Below are 18,556 nucleotides of genomic sequence, written 5' to 3'. Positions count from 1 at the left end.
AAAATATAATACAACAAGCATATCATTAACATTTATTACAGTAAGGAATTTTCACAGACTGGTAATAATTATTCCGCCATAAAATTGTCCAAGGTTTTGTAATATGTAGTCTTAAGAATTATAATTTATTTTATTACTATTTGTTTCTTTTCGTAATGACTATAATAATCGTTTTCATTTATGACTTTTCAAGTTCTTCATAACCCCTTTTCTAGATTTAGACATGACTAGGGACAAGATATCCTGCATTCTACTCATCCTGAGATCTATTTTAAAAAATATATATGAAAAGATAGGAAAACTCATATTTAATCTCAAATAAAACTACAAAAACTCAAAAAAATATTAAAGAAAAGGAAAGAAACTCAGAATTCTGAAAGTAAATCCTGATACTAAAACTGACAGAATTTCTCAGGGATGGGAACAGAGTAAATTCAGGAAGTGCTACACTTTTTTCTTTGATGAGTTCTTTATGGAAGGGTTCAGCTCAAGCAACACTAAATGGAACGTCTTCTTATACTCCTAGATTTTCTAATTAGTAATTACTTTCATCAAACCAGTTAAATACCAGAGGCGGATCCAGAGGGCGATCAGAGCGATCGCACCCCCACAGAAGAGGAAATTTTCATATTTTATATATAAATAAAACCCATCCCAGAGTTTGAAGCTCTTAAAAGTATTATAGCTCTAAGTAGCAGTATTACAACTCCCTTCCCCCCCAGAAGTCCGTCCTGGATCCGCTCCTGTTAAATACTGCACTTACTTATGGGTATTTCTTTGAGTTTTACATAAGCACAATTACAACAACGACTTTAATACTTTAGACAAAGCAGCGAAAATTGAGTACGGCTAACACGAAGCTAAATGTCATATCGTAAAACGCGAAATATAAAATAACGTTTTGTGCTGGATCTCAAATAAAAGCGATTGAGAAACACTCCTTTAGAAATAAATAAACTTTAGTTTTATGTTTAATTTTCTATTTTTTTTTATTTTTTTATTTTTTTTTACAGTGCTTGATAATCTAGAATGTCTGGTTGGGTTGGGTTATTCTGGTTGACACGTGTTTCTCACTCCTGCCATTCAATTATAGACTATTGTATTTTCCAATTAATTAAACGTCTTCATGTCTTCAATTTCCTCCACAATTCTTACTTTCTTTTTCTCTTTTTTAATTTTTTATTTTAGTTTGTTTTTAAACAATAACTTTCCTCATTCAAATTATTTAGTGCTGTTTTCCTTATGCTAGTGCGACTCATCTGCAATTTTTATTGCATTCATCACTTCCACTTACTTTGATTTTCTTGGAATGATTCTATCTTCGTCGGTATTTTGGGGAAATCCGGACCCCCACAACATACTCCCTGCATATTTGCCTTATCCAGTTTTTCCGTCTTATGCTAATTTATATTGGCAAACAAATCTGAAAAGGAGCCTGCAATTAGTGGTGGATTAAGACATTTTGAATTGATAAAGAATGGTTAAAAAAAGCACGATAAAACGTTTCTGGTTGATTATGCTCAAGGAAACATTATTTAGAATGAAGAAAATAAGAGTGTATATTTAATCTAGAGAATCAAGAAACTATACTGGAGGAGAAAATATAAACAAATATGCCTAGTTCATAGTAAAAAAAAACGTCAAAATTTCACCTTCTACACTGTGATATTCTAAACTTCAGTCTTTAGTATGGTGTTTTGAATAAATAAGAAAGGAAATTAAGACGGTGGATGTGTTATTGAAGATGTGTGAAGCAATTTTCCATATGCAATATTAAAGTTTAATCCCACTTTTATGATGTATATGTATTTTTTTATTCATTATCATTACCTCCCTATTATTTTCTTATATTTCTTTTTGGGGATATTGCCCCTTTCATTGTATATTTTTATGTGAGGTGCTCAGCGCACAAAGAATTCAAGTGCACTTTTGGTTATTTTGAACATATTTTATATTTTAAATTTCTTACTCGAAGACATTTTCGGTACTGAAAAGATTCATGCTCAAATATTGTACATAACTATTACCGTGTTAATTTTTCCATGCCTTTAAACGGAGCGTACAAACCTAGTATATCTTTTTCTTACATTTTTGGAAATCCTTTGTGCTCTGAACACCCACATTACTTTTGTTCTTACATGCTTACATTATGTTGATTGATTAGTTAGAGTTCAGTAGGTGCATCAGGAGACCCATCATGAAAAGGTCAATGACTGACACCAGGTGAATATCAAAAATTCACACCAAAACTTCTAAAATAAGTGTAAATCAAATACAATTATATATCAATTGAACAGAAATATCTAAAGAAAAAGAAAAAAGTTAAACTTACCAGATTAACATGCTGTTGAACCATCTCTCGCCCTGAGAACTCTTTGATGCGATGTGGAGTGGGGTCATCTAGGTAGTGTATAGAAACAAATTGAATATTACACTATTTAACCTGCAGTGTACTAGTCAGTTGCGTGCGAGAGGATGTGTTGCGGCAGAAATCTACGCCGGATTCATGTCTCCGAAACGAACCACAGATTATCAATCTTTTCACGAACTACCGTATATATCTACATCACGAACCAGTAAATGTGCAAAATTTGGCTTGTTATGTCTTATGTTGCTGTTGATATTGGAACAACTTAGAATTTGTTCTGACAGCGTGTAAAGCTTCCATTAAGTTTGCGTAGCTAATTTTTGCAGTGATTCGCAAGTAACGCAAAATTTACGGCTGTCAACGTTATTTTTCTCGAGTACAAGATTTTGCATATCCGCCGGCTTGTGATGCATGGGAAATAGGGTATTAGCCAGTTCGTGAAAACAGAAGAAATGTTCAATTATGTTCAGGTTTGGAGATTAGGTGGACTGTAGAAAATGTTCAGTTTCATTTTGATGTTAACTAAACCACGTTGCAACGGCTTCATGCCTCAACCATTATTATCCTGGAATAATATCTAGATCATAGGATGGACATGGTTCTCTAAAATGGCTACATAAGCACTAACAGTGAAACGATTGCTAAGCTCCGGCACAGGAATCACTAAAAACCAGGGTTTTGCGACCCACGCGATCACTGAGCGACCGCGGGTCATACTCTTTTTTGGGCATCCAACATATCTAAACACGACCCGTAGTTTGAAATAAGGTGAACAATGACTCATCGACCATATCATAGAAACGGTCCATTTTGTATGTTCGTGGCACCATTGGTATTGTACAAAAGTATTATGGTCAACCTGAAACTTGATCTCGTATGTTCGTCTCATGTAATTTGCGGCAGACTATGTTTGTCGACACAGGTGGTGGGAAGAACTTAATGAGTTCCTCCGTCACTTGCACCGCAGTCACTTTGACTCCTCTGAGTAACAAACTGTTTCAATGCTCGGCTGGACCTGTCCCTAAGGATTTTCTTTTGACCGCTGTTCCTCTTCTCAATGAAAATAAAGATAAAAGACATTGTAAAGGAAGATCAGTGTTGCAAACTTTTCGAGCAATAACGTGTAATATGTGTTGGCGCAAACAGGGAGTGAGGTACTAACGTTTTCTACACCTTAAATCAGATATTGACAAGAATTGTTGGCGTTGACTCTAAGTCTAGAAGCATCCGCTGAACAGTGTTGCCATCAACAGAAGGGAGAAATTGAGTTTGGAAGAGATACAATAACTCAATTGGAGAATAAGAGAGAAAAGGTGACTAGTGCTGTATGCTTTAAAACCTATAATGCAAGGCGGTAGAGCATGAAGAGTAGAACCGTGGTTAAATGAGATCGATAACTGACTGAGATATACGATATCTTGTAAAAGCTGACAAGTAAGGTTTGTGAAAGGTGGCAACGCTGCATAGCGTGTTGGAATCCCAACAACCTGGTTATCATATGAAAACAGCGTTCAATTTGCATGGGTTTATGTACCCGTAGGTTTTTGAAGACGCTGAAAACCATTATGAAATCAAGAGCAAAAAAAGCCGCTGCTGTGCAGCGTTGCCATCTTGTACAATCCTTAGTTCTCTGCTTTAACAAGATACCGAATATATCTGTCAATACGTGAGTTATCAATCTCACCTAACCGCGGCTACTCCTCATGCTCTTGTGCTTTGCATTATAGGTTTTAAACCATATAGTACTATTGACCTTCTCCGAGTTATTGTATCTCTTCCAAAATCAATTTCTCCCTTCTGTTGATGGCAACACTGTTCAGCGGATGCTTCTAGACTTAGAGTCAACGCCAACAATTCTTGTCAATATCTGATTTAAGGTGTACAAAACGTTAGCAACTCACTCCCTGTTTGCGCCAACACATACACGTTATTGTTCGAAAAGTTTACAAAACTGATCTGCCTTTACAATCTCTATTATCTTTATTTTCATTGCTGATTCCAATGATGACATTCACTTTAGGTCATTCCATTTACAAAAACACAACTTTGTCTTGGGTTGGCAACACTGTTCATCCCTTGCTGTTTGTCAATACACGAACAGATGTCGCCCTTTTTCTAGTTACTTCGTGCAAAGTTTCGTTTCTCTGTCTCTTTTAGTATCTGCGTTATCATGGTTGGACATTCTCAATTACAGTATATTATAAAATGGAAACATCATTTCATGACTTTGTCGTCAAGTTGGCACGGGTTAAAGTTCTCGTAGAGAGCTGCTATTTCATTAATGCGTGTTTACGGTCACATAGAATACATTTGGGGGGTGTACGTATCGCAACACGAAATTACCCAAATAAGGGACACCCTAATATATATATATATATATATATATATATATATATATATATATATATAGAGAGAGAGAGAGAGAGAGAGAGAGTAACATTGTGTTCTAGTCTGGAAAAAGCACTGTTAATGCAACTTAATTGAATTATCATTTAATAGGAAACCTTTTCTCTCTTTCTCTCTCCTTCTGTAAGAAGAAAGTGTTTCGACAAGCAGTTGCAGACTGCTGAAAGCACATTTGTCCAACTAATTAGACTGATTGTTTGATTGATATTTAAAGAAGGAACCTGGGATACGCATTATTATTATTATTATTATTATTATTATTATTATTATTATTATTATTATTATTATTATTTACAATAGTATATCTAGAGCTCCTCACTTATTCAATAGCTATTGCACGTTGCCGCGGATTCGATTCTCTGTATCCGTTTCAATGTCTTAAAATGTGAACACAATATGTTAGATCCGATTACACCTCAAACTGTAGAGCTATGTTTCATGTAGCCTCGATGATTAAATGGAAAACTAAATTAAAACAGACAACATAGGAAATGTAGTTTAAAGAAATACAGTTGATACAGGCAGTCTTCAACCTATAATATACAGCTTTACTTATTTATTTTGTAATTCAGATTTAACAGTATCTTCTCATCTATGCTATTACTAATATCTCAAAAGTATGAAATATATATATTTGTAGGCCTATATGCATGTAAGTGTGGATGTGGGTAAGCATGCACGTACTAATATGTAAGTATATTATGTACTTAGAGCTCGAAAAATAGTAATTTCATTAATTTTGAGTCATTGAGTGATGGTTCATTACCGCATATATTGCTGCCCATTTACTGATGATATAGTACATGTTAAAGATATTTTATAAAACGGAAAAAAGGAAACTTAGAAATCTGTGTGATGAACCTTGATGGCGAAATGGAATATTATATGCTTAGATTTTAATTTTTTAACCTTCAAATCATTACAAATTTCAGTTAGTTACATATTCTTATATGTGCTGCATGATTTTTTAGTCGTAAAAACATTATTGTTTTAGTAATATCACTTATATAACATATCTCCTAAAGCCAGGAAAAAAGAAAAAGAAACGGTAGATATATAAGTAGTTTTACTTCATTACGATGAACTTTTTTTTTAAAGTTCGCTTAATTTGCCAATATATAAAAAAAGTTAATAATTTCTTAAAAATATAGAATGGACGAGAATTAATTCTCGAAAATTCTTTATAACTTTTTAAACTCTTATCCAATTTTCAAGAAACAAAAAGTATTTGTTACTTACCGTACGATGGTAGAATTGTTATTTAAAAAAAAAATCACCTAAGGGCCACTATTATCCGCCCGTTATCGTAAACTTTTGGAGATGTTTGTGACCGACTTTTGCAAATACTCAGCGATACGTTTGCAAGAACTTGATGGATTCACTCCTCCAATTCATCAAGAATTTTTTATTTCGTGTGATTAATTCCCTCTTTCGCCCACTCCATAGGAAGAAATGGGAGGGTGTTAGATCACGATGCTTGATGGTGACAAGCCACACACGGACGGGATCCCACCTTGCACAAACATTAGATCATTGTAATTATCCCACGTGGATATAGTACCCTTAATATAATCTTCAACCATAGCAGGGTGCTGTTCTGCATTCATTGTGTCCCGAATGACGTGAATATCATGCTGCACTACACTGTGATATTTGGGCGATGATGGCATTTTTAAACATCCGTCCTCTTCTGCCCAATAATAACAATTATGCCTGTAAACCCAGAACATGAAACACGGATTCATCTGACTATAGGATATTATCGAAAAGATTCGGGCAGTTTTCATACCAATCAAACATCATCTCTCCGTACCCCAACTGATAATCACAGTCTTCCGGTGATAATTCCTAGCAGTAGTATGACTTCCATGGATGAATATGCAATTCATATTTCAGGGCAGTTCAGATTATGTGTTGGGTTAAACCACTTTCGCTAGATGCCTGTCTTTGTTATTTCTGAGAACTTCGAGTGAACATTTCCTGGACCGATTGCACATTTTCCTCTGTACTAAATGTTACGACCGTGTCTCCTAATTTCTGCTAGAGAACCTGTGCCTATTAGCTTTGAAGGATTCCTTATGCTATTTGCATCTATAGAAGAAACGAGGTTTTTTCACACTTCGACACCTTTAAATGCTACTACCTCAACCTTAGCTCTCTACACAGCGTATCATTCACATATGAACATGAATCTCCTTGTCATTCCTCACAACATCTGTACATGTCCCTTTATAGACATAAATGAAAGACGTCTTGATAAAAATACGCAAGGGGTACCATAAAGGGGAGATTTTTCGATTATTTTTTCAGTATCTCGCACCGTTTGCAAGATTAAGCCTACTAACGGTTGGGATTTCTAATTCATGTATGATCAGTGTTTTCTCTCTTCTTGTATGCAGTAAGTAATAAGCAAATACATTACATGCACAATTAATTATAATGTCAGTGATAAATAGCGTTGATTGGTTAAATCATTCCAAACAACAAAGATTCATCTTAGACCAGAAAAATTGTTATCCTTCGTTTTTCATTATCATTTGGGCATGAAAGAAAGGCCTGAGAAAAATGCAATCCCTGTTCATAACTGTGTTGTGTTGTAATGTATAATTCATAGGATATGAAGCTTTACTTTTTTAAAAATTTCAACACTTCCAGTGTACCCCTAAAAATGTAATAAAGAAATAACGGCCACCTTTTTTTTAAAAAAAAATATTCAATTAGAACTTGACAATTTACACAAAATTTGAAATCAACCAGTGAAAATGGCATGTTTCTAGCACTTGTGGTTTTCGAGATCTCATTGTCGAAAGGATTGGAGATAAACATATAAACTTTTCTTTGTAAACAAACATGTAAACCTAGCATTTTAATATATAAATTTTATACTCTTTGTGCATCTCTTGTTATGCGGAATGGTTCTGATAACATCTAGGTGAAGCTAAGAGAAAATCAGGATATAAATTTTGTATATACATTTATGAAACGAGACGAGACTTTTTTTTTTTCGAAAATTGAGACGAGTTAGGATATAGTTCGTCTCGGATCGAGACGAGACGAGACGATGAAACCTTATAGGTCGTCTCGTTCCTTAGGGAATACTAACCATGAACTTACAGGTGGTGTAAAGCAAATAACTAACCCTTGTTTGCTTAAAATCAACATATTTTATCAATGCAAAGTTATTTATCTACTCCTGGTTTCCTCTGCGTGATGTACTTAGAAGAGCAGTAGTCTGTTACGTCACAGAGTACCCATTTGGAAATGGCTGGACTAGTACATTAATGTAATATCCAATATCCTTAGTTTGGATTCCAATACCGCCAAATGGAACTTTTTTCTTTACTTTCGAGTGACGATATTGTAGAAGAAAATAAGGTGATCGCGAAAAAGAAAAAATGGAATTCTAAATTTTAACGAATATTTACATTTCTTGGACCATAGATATTGATAAAATGATTCTTTTACGTCTGTCTGTCTGTTCGTCATGATGTACACTTGCCCAAGGGTAATTTCATTCAACATATTTGAACCAAATTTTAAACCTAAGGCTTTTGTGATTCTCCAGGGGGAATTTTCGAACTTTCTTCCTGGTCTTATAAATAAGAGTAGTTTTATGAAAGGTAAAAAAAAAAAAAAAAAAATACTATCTTTTTTTCAAAAACGTCTCTTACGATTTTGTTTACACTTCATAAATCAATTTTATGTTATTATGTTATATTATGTTATTATGATATACCGAATAATTTATTTCGGTTATTATTCGTTAACATTTAAATATTTGAATCATTCAGTAACAATACTACAAACTCCAAAATGTGTTAGAATGAAAACAATGATTAATACACAAACTGCAAATATACCCAGCATCCCTTCTAGTAGTTCCAATAATTCTCAATGTTCTATATGTAATAAGAGTTTTCTCAACTCAAGAGGACTAACCATACATAACAGCAAGTGCCACAATGACATTAATAAGGATAAGAAAGTAATCGATGCCACCGCGAAACAACCTAGTGCGCAAGTTTCGAATACAAATGCCAATGTGATAGATGAAAATGCATTAATTTCTAAATATAGTGATATTTTACGAAAATTAAAATCATCAGTAAATATTTTACGAAGAGTTCCGCGAGGAGCAAGACATGTTATGGCAGATTTGTTATGTGAAGTGCTTGAACAGATAGTGAACTCTGACAATTTGGAATCCTGGATGAATCTGTTACTCTTCCCCTACGTAATACTTTGTATGCCTCCACATACTGTAAAAACCAATAACCTAACTACGTGGGTAAAACAAAGAATCCAAAATTGGTCAAGCAGCTCCAGTGACAATATAACAAACCAAACATCTTTGAAAAAAATAAACAGAAACGTAGAACTGACAAATTATCTAATAGCATATTTATCAAGATAATTGAAAATAAACTCGCAGATGGAGATGTACATGGAGCAGTCAGACTTCTTATTTCCGAAGATACTTTAGCTCCAACAGATGCAACCATATTGAAAGCCCTAAAAGCCAAACATCCTACACATGCATATGCATTTACAGCTCCTGATATAAATGATTTTAGCACTGATCTTAACAACGTCGCATCTAATGAATTTCTTAAAGCACTGAAATCCTTTCCTTCAGGATCGGCTGGTGGTTTAGATAGCATGCGCCCTTCAATTATCAAGGATTTGATACTATATAATAATCAAGATTCTAAAGATCGCCTAATTAAGAACATTTGTGAGTTTCTTTCAAAGATTATATCAGGTAATGTTCCTAAAGAAGTAAGACCCATTTTCTTTGGGGCATCCTTAATAGCCTTGACAAAGAAAAATGGCGGTATCAGACCCATTGCCATTGGGAATGTTTGAAGGAGACTTGCATCCAAGATTATCTGTGGGAGGATTAAACAACCACTACTCCAATTCCTTGCTCCACACCAACTTGGAGTAGGCGTTCAACATGGTGCGGAAGCGGCAGCACATACAGCACGTATCTATTACTCATACCATCATCAGAAGCCCAAAGCTTTCTTAAAAATAGATTTTAGGAACGCATTCAATGAAATAGACAGATATACAATGCTATCTATCGTCAAACAAAATTTTCCTTCGATATATCCCTATGTACACCAAAGCTATGCTGAAGCCAGTAATTTATATTATGGCAAAGATTTATAATCTTATCAGAAAGAGGAGTCCAACAAGGTGATCCTTTAGGTCCAGCATTATTTGCCGTAACATTGCAGCCTATAGTCAATAATATCAAGACAGACTTAAATATCTGGTACCTCGATGATGGTGCAATAGCTGGAGATCCGGATATTGTATTAAATACATTGAAAATGATCAACACACAGGCAGCTACAATTGGTCTGCAACTAAATTTCTCGAAATGCGAAATCAGCTTTCTTGAAACTACAAATGAACAAAAGCACACACTGTTTTCGTCATACAACCAAGTAGCTCCAGGTATCCAATTAATGTCGCCATCAAACGCTTTCCTCCTTGGAGCTGCTCTCTCAGCTGAATCAAGAAGAACTCTATTAACTGAGAAGATTAACCAGTTGGACATGTATTTCTCACGTCTATCATCAATATCTGCTCATTCTGCCTTTTACTTACTAAGAACATCATTTATTATATTTCCTACGATGTTCACCTTCATGGAAAGAAGAGGATTTACTAGAAAGATATGACAACAGTATAAAATCTGGTTTGGAGTCTATCCTAAATTGTGTCCTTGAGAATAGCACATGGCTTCAGGCATCTCTCCCAGTTAATCTTGGTGGATTAGGCATTCGAAGAGCCTTAGATTTGGCTATTCCCGCCTTCTTGGCATCATTCTACGGCTCTCAATGTCTAATAAAATCACTTCTCCAACAGAACAACAATCTCCACTGGGATTCTGAAGTTCAAGATTGTTCGTCTACATGGTCATTGTTGGTGGGCTCCGATTTACCCGACCTCAGTTTCAGGGCTAAACAATCCACATGGGAAGAGCCTATCATACAATCAAATTTTTCATTTTTACTACAGTCTTCCGACAACCCAGAAGACAAGGCCAGACTGATCGCTGCATCGTCCATTGAGGCAGGTGCTTGGCTCAAAGCTTTGTCCTCACGTCCTCTAGGCCTTCACCTGAATGATGAATCTTTTAGAATAGCAATTGCGTTAAGACTGGGAGCAGATATTTGCGAACCCCATAAATGCCAAGCGTGCAAAAATCCTGTTGACAAAAAAGGACTACATGGTCTCTCCTGCATAAAAAGCACAGGTAGACATCCTCGACACTCGAGCTGCAACGACATCATTGTGAGAGCACTCATCTCCGCAGGTGTACCGGCAATAAGGGAGCCAAATGGCTGTAGTAGAACAGATGGAAAAAGACCAGATGGGATGTCCTTAATTCCTTGGAAGAAAAGTAAAGCCTTAATTTGGGACTTCACATGCACAGACACTTTTGCACCTTCCAACCTTCCTTTCTCTTCAATCCAGGCGGGCAATGCAGCAGGTCGGAAAGAGATAGAGAAAAGAAGAAAATACAACAACCTTATGGAAAAATATCAATTCGTACCAGTTGCAGTTGAATCCGGTGGCTCGTGGGGAAGGGAAGGCCTAAACTTTATAAAGGAAGTAGGAAAACGCATCACACAGTTATCCGGTGATGAAAGGGCAACCAGCTTCCTAATTCAAAGAATAAGCATGGCGGTGCAGAGAGGTAATGTAGCTTCAATACTAGGAACCATACCTCCTGGTAAAGCACTGGAGGAGATTTTCTTACTTTAAAAACAAGAGTAATGTGTCCATATTGTTGTACACTAATTATTCTTCATTGTTATTCATTATTGTTTCAACTGCAACAATGTAATTTTAATTTTATGTTGTAACTACATACTGTAGTGTAAGTCATTTTTCTGTGAAATCAAGAAAACGAACTCACCCCAATGAAGTTTATTATTGGGGTGAGTTTTGGAATGATTTTCTCAAAAATTACTCACGCCGTTTCATTAATTAAATTTTTCATTAATATTGATAAATGGTGCACAAATAACTTCCATTAGAATATCCATAAGAGGTGTTTATTTTCTTGTGGTTAGATTTTTTGACAGTTTATGTTGTTATTTTTATTTTATAAACATATACTTAATTAATAACCCTAACATATGGCATAAGTCACGTTTTTGTAAAAATCTACAAGAGATAGTTTACTTTTATGGATAAGTTTTCTTTAAGCCAAGTTCTTTTTTTTTTTTTCGGAAACGCCTGATAACTTTATTTGTGTTTCACAAGAATATGATCATTAATAACTGGAGCAAAATGTAATGTAGAATAGGAAATTGGTGCAAGAACGTTTAGTGCGGTGGGCCTGTAACTTTTATTGGTATGGACGTAATATCGATGGCAACTAAAGATGATACTTGAATTAGGAATTTACATATTTCGGCACTAATAAGCAGCTATTGGCAAAGAGCAACGGTGGACTAGGAAACTGGACTTCGAAGAAGTAACAGATAAAGTTAAAGTGGAAGTCTACGGAGTCAAGGCAGAAAAGTAGGAATTTCAAGCTATAAAAATACTGTATAATACTATATTTATAATAACATTAACCGAAAAATAAGTTGTATATAACTATGCATATAAATTATATTTAGAATTGCGTATTTTCAAATGCGATGCTTAAAAAAATTCAACTATTATAAAATTCAGAATGTCAGTTATCAGCTATAGAAACCAGAGGTGAAAGTGGATTTTAAAAGGTAGTGGGACACATGACGTATTGCCATCCCCCGTCCCTATCTTTGCCCATTGTAGGAAGTGGAGGAACGTCATAGATACTTTTTGGAAGTGGGGTAATAGCATGCCCCCATGTTTCCCCTCACTCTTACCCCTAATAGAAACCAGAAAAGGATACCATAAAAGTTTGCCTAGGGTTTTCAAGTTCTCTATTTACGCCCTTATATGATACTTAGGATAACTGGGTATTAAAAAAAGAGACGAAATTAAGAATTCATTACGTATGAATGTGCTACTCTCATCACTTGAAGGTCAAATGCCGTTTTAAGATGACAGCGAAGATAGGCTTAACATTGGGAAAATCCCATAAGAAAACAAGACTAACAATGTTGTGATGGATTGACCTCCTACCTGAATGCTGGTGTATTGTTGAACAAAGAAGAAAAAAAGGAAAAAAGAAAGAAAACATGCTTTGTATTATTTGGGGAAGCATGACGTAAATTGGTTTAGATAAGCTATTATGAATTTGGGAAATACTTCCTGGTATACAATTTGAGTTACGATACGCCCTTTTACATTGATGAGAAAATGTTTTCTTCTTTCTGTAGGCTAATTTAAAATGTTTAGATAAACATGAACTCTTATTCTAATATTTATTCTAATGTTAGGGACTTTAATTTACAAAGACTCCTTTATGTGTTTTGAGAAGGTGTTCGTCAAGTTGATGCGAGTCATGCCGTCACATGTTTAGCTTTTAAGTGTGCAAAAGGCTTACCTTGTTCTCTCTCCCAAATTTGTCCAAAAGGTTTTATGGGATCCAAGAACACATACTTGTATATGTCGTCGACATGACCATTATACAGAGTACACGTGTTATGACTTCTTACACCATTTTAAAGATCTGTACGTTAACAGAGCCGGTTCAGAGGGGCATAAACTATTGAAAACTTTTTCTTTTTTTTTAGAAAATATCCCCGTTTTCCTCGAATTTCCCTTTTCAAGTATATGATACAGACAGTGTGCGAATTAGATAATTTATATTGGGGGGAGGGATAAAATTAGGCCAACGGGACGTAGAATCTGAACGTACAATAATTCAAAATGAGACAATATTGCCTTACCCCACACACATAAATATGATATGACATCTGTAATAAATAAGGGATTTATTAATTCAATAAATCTACGACAATAACTATGTATACGCATATTTTTTTGACATGCACACACCACACCTAACCTTTTTGAATGTGTACTCACTTTTGTGCTCGTAGTTCTCTAAGGTTTGTTTACTTAATAATTCGACAGATTGATAGCCCTGGTCACAAGCATATGTTAATTTTTCTGCTCATGTTTAAATCTTCCACTTTGCTTCATTACACACGGCCTTGCGAAAGAAAACCTTTAGAGTGAGGCATAAGTCGGCTAACACCCCTGCAGCACACGAACGGCTTGATGTTCACCTTGGTTCATGGTATATGTTGTTCGGGTGGGTAATAGACCATATTGCACGATATGGTTTCCATGGCGGACATCTTGGAAGCCGCCATCGGGGATCCAACTTGGGATTTTTAAATGTGAAGGGGGGCATGTAGGGTATCATTTGACACGAGCTCGATCTCAGGCAGCTATGTATTGTCCTTCTTGAAGAAAACACACTGCACGGCGCCTCTGCCAATCCGCATGGACTCGCAACAGCATGTCAGGGTCAATGGTTTCACAATATTGCAGAATTCGTTGCACACACAGATATCACAGATGGGTTCTTGATACAACAGGTTCTTCAGATGACCCCAGAGGAAGAAGTCGAGCGGCGGAAGATCTGGGGGTTGAGTTGGCCACTCTATCGGTCTCCATCGCCCTTCCCAATGTCCCGGAAATTGTCTATCGAACCATTGGCGTGAACATAACATATAATGAGGTGAAGCTCCGTCTTGCTGGAAAAGGGATAGGAAATCACCGCCCTCATTCAAAAGAGCAGGTAACACATCATCCTCGAGTAGATCAGGATATTTCTCACCAGTGAGAGTGCCATGGATGAAGTACGATCCAATAATGCGCTTCCCCCAGATATCACACCACACTATCACGTTTACCCAACCACCTCTTTCCTTACTTGGTGCCAACCTGGGTTTGTATCACTCCAGTATGTGTGATTTTGTTTATTGACCTCTCCGTGGACAAAAAATAATGTCTTATCACTGAAATTAACTCGTTGTGGGAACATGGGGTGTTCCTCACACCTTTCTGTGGCCCATTCATCAAACTGCACTCTCCTGTCTGGATCATCCTATGTTAACCGCTGCTGAAGTTGCAGCTTGTATTTGTGCCACTTGTTCACATGCAGCACCTGTACCACTGATAGCTGACTGATTCCTGCTGTGGATGCCACAAGACCAGAACTGCGTTTAGGGCTTTTCACAACAGTACCCAACGCTTCTGTCGCCTTGTCGTCGGCAGAAGTGGTCCGTGGGCATCCAAATCAATCGTTGTCCTGCACCGAGCCCGTCTCGTGAAACTTCTTCAACAACTTAAACACTCAACGTGTGAGATGTTCCCTCTCTCTCTCTCTCTCTGGGTGGGATGCATTATACTCAGTCGCAATCACCCTGGCAGATCGTCCACCACTTTTCTCCACTATCTCGATTCGTTATGGGATTGTTAGCGACACCTTACATCACGTGAAACAGAGAAAACATGCTGTAGTGCCAAATTTTCACCCTCTGTGACGCAATAACTTCTTAGCGGCAGGTGAAAATGTACTGCACCGCTATTTTCCTGAGATTGAGCTCGTGTCAAACGATACCCCACATACCCCTTCACATTTAAAAACCCAAAGTTGGATCCAAGATGGCCGCCATGGCAATCGCTCGTCAATATTGTCCATTACTAGGGATGGTACTTGGGTATTTACCCACTGGGTAGGTAAATAAAATTGGGTAAATACCCGGTAAATACCTAAATTTTATTTACCTACCCAAAAATGGGTATTTATTACAAACTGCAAGATTACATAAATAGAAGGCATAGTGAGTTCTAAAACAGCAGAATAAGATCTTCTAAATACAAATGTGGTTAAATAAAGATGCAAACTTGCCACACTGGAAACTCATAACTTGTATCTGGTAACATCGCTACAATCAATTCCTTTTCGAATTTAGTTCAGTACTAGTATTGAGTTGAGAGTTGTTGAGAATAGACGTGCCTCTGACCTTAGTTGAATTTCCTGTTTTCTTTTATTCAGAGAGAGAAACAAACTGAAAATGGATAAAAAGAAAAGTAATGTTTGGAGCGCTTAGAAAAGTACGAAGTGATAAATCTGTAAACTACAAGTACTGTGGTAAAAATTATAAACACGCAAATGTGAATAAAATGTCAGATCATGTGAATAAATGTTTCAAGTGTCCTGAAAGTATGAAGAAAACAATTTTAATAGGTTTACAAGGGAGAAGTTTGTCTAATTGTTGCCAAAATACTGGGATGGAATAAGTGAATGAAATTGAAAAACCTACGTCAAGTTGTATCGTGAAGGAACTCTTCTTATATGAAACTGGCACCAAAGTTTTATCAGGCACCTTCGTCACTAAAGAGTCACCAATGCTCTTATTGGTAGTTACCAGTAAGAGCATTGCTGACTCTTTACTGACGAGGGTTGCTGATAAAACTTTGATGCCAGTTTCATAGCATTGCCACTTTTATGGATACAATGACAGCTGATGGAAACGTAAGTACATATATAAAGCATAACACATGTAAGTTAATAAGTTAACCAGCTCACACACACACATCACATATATTGTTACGTTTTGGGTTGAGCGATAAGGAAGTAGTTTGCTAGCCTGCAGTGTCTATAAGTTTTCTCAAAATTCAGATAAAAATTGCAAATGGAAAAGGACAGTTAACAACTTGTGTAATTAATTAAACAATTATCTTCTTATATATGACATTGCATTTACCCTAGCCCAGCGCAAGCGTTTTCTACAAATGTACAAGTAATTTTATTTCATATAATTCAACGCCATGCTGCATGACCTTGTAAAACGAGTCAAAAAACGATGGCTGAAAAGGGGTTGGTAAAACACATTACAAGTATTTCCAAATAGACTATAGTTTGTAAAATAATGGCCAAATAAGTTAAAAAATAAGAAATGGTAAAGAGTTATGAAAACAAATGGACAACATGCAAGAAAATTTTGATGTGTTTTACTTAAGAAATGTGTGGTACTTGTTCTTTAAGACATGCATCCAAGTTCCCAAGGATTCATGTTAATCACTATATCAGTAGTTTTCATCAGAACTTCTGTTACTAGTAAGTTTCCATCGAAATTAAACGAGTGAATTACTTTTAAATAATAGCAATTTCTACGCGCTTCGTTCAGAATTAAAAGTGCGGGGAGGGCATTCTTAAAGTCTGAGCTGATACAAGGACTATTAATCTTTAATTTTTTTCAATAAATTGTATATATAATCTTTTTAATTCGCTATTTTGTTACCTGGGTTAGTACCTCGCGCAGAGAAACTTTTAAACATTGATCCTTTTACCTCCATTACATGTATACAATAAATACTGTCATTGACAAAAATATGTATAATATTTACTAACTTTCCAGGTTGAACATTCTTACTGGAACTTCCTGCTGGTCCAGCAAAAGTTCTCATTTCCCATCAATTATGTGTATATATTGGTCCGATTTCCAGCGAGACAGAAATTTGTGTTTGTATCTGGCAAATAGCAGCAGTTTTCAGGAGAAACAAGTACATACCGGTGCTAGTATGGTTTCAAAAAAATGACGATTGTGTGACGAGGACGACAATTGTCAAATGTGACGTCAGAAAGAATTTTTAACACTTGAGAAACAATCTATAAAATATAGAATTGATAAGTACAAGTGCATAATTTCAAATATGATATTATTTCGCTTTAATACATATTTTATTTCAAAAACCAATTCCAACCAAACACAATTATACACACAAATGATTGAATAGTACTTCGTTAAGATCAGGAACTTTTTTTCATTTCTAGATTCCTAGATTCCTAGATTACGTGTAAAAGTTCCCGCATTTACTCCTACCCCTACTGTGTTTTATTTGTAGTTATTAAAGCATGTATGATGTAAAGAAAATATATTTCAAGTCATGTCAGTTGTAATAACTTGTCGCCCATAGTCACTTACAGAATGTAAATAAAAAGAAAAGCACTTATCCGCGTTCCATGTACTTTTTTAGTTTCTTTATTTGTAGCAAAATAAATGTAGTCTTTTTCAGAGTCATCAGTTTTTAAAAATATGTTTCTGGAGAAACTTGCTTCTTCTATGTTATTATTATCAAAACAGGAGCGACCACATAACTCATTTCTATTAATGAAAATAATAAATTTATTGCCTTTTGATATTTGTTGTAGCTTCTACTGGATCTACTGTTACTTTTTCATTATTTTATACACTGCTAAAGAACGTCTGTATCACATATAGGATTGAAAAAGAAAAAAACCCTTATATTTACCTAATTTGGGTAAATACCTGGGTATTTACCCAAGGTAAATACCCAAAAAATATTTACCGGTAAAAATCCCATCATTATCCATTACCCACCCGAACAACATATACCATGAAGGGAGTGTGAACGGAGCCGTTCATGTGCACAGGAGTGTTAACCGACTTAAGCCTCACTCTGTATTTTAGTATTATGAAAACCACTAAAATTATCAGTTAAACTGGACTTACCTTTAAAAAAAATCGAGAAATGGATTGTTGCTGGTTCAAATTTCTGACATCAAAGTCAAATCGAATGCCAAATATTTTAGAACTCTAAATTCAAATTTCGATCTTGCACTTCTACTCCTCCCTAATGCTGTATTCTCCACGATTTTTTTTTTCAAATATCGATTCCGTGACGGAGTTAAGGAAGTCAACACTTACAATTACTTTACTGTTAGGTTACAGATGATTTTATACACTATGTGCTACGTTATCAAACGAAGTATAAATATTACATTGATGTTTTCCAGACAGCATTATTGGCGTGGACAGCAAACTGTACAGCGAAAAG

Source organism: Thermobia domestica, chromosome 9 (genome assembly GCF_964235325.1).
Source record: "Thermobia domestica chromosome 9, izTheDome1.hap1.1, whole genome shotgun sequence".
Classification (NCBI taxonomy): domain Eukaryota; kingdom Metazoa; phylum Arthropoda; class Insecta; order Zygentoma; family Lepismatidae; genus Thermobia; species Thermobia domestica.
This window is presented reverse-complemented; position numbering follows the sequence as displayed.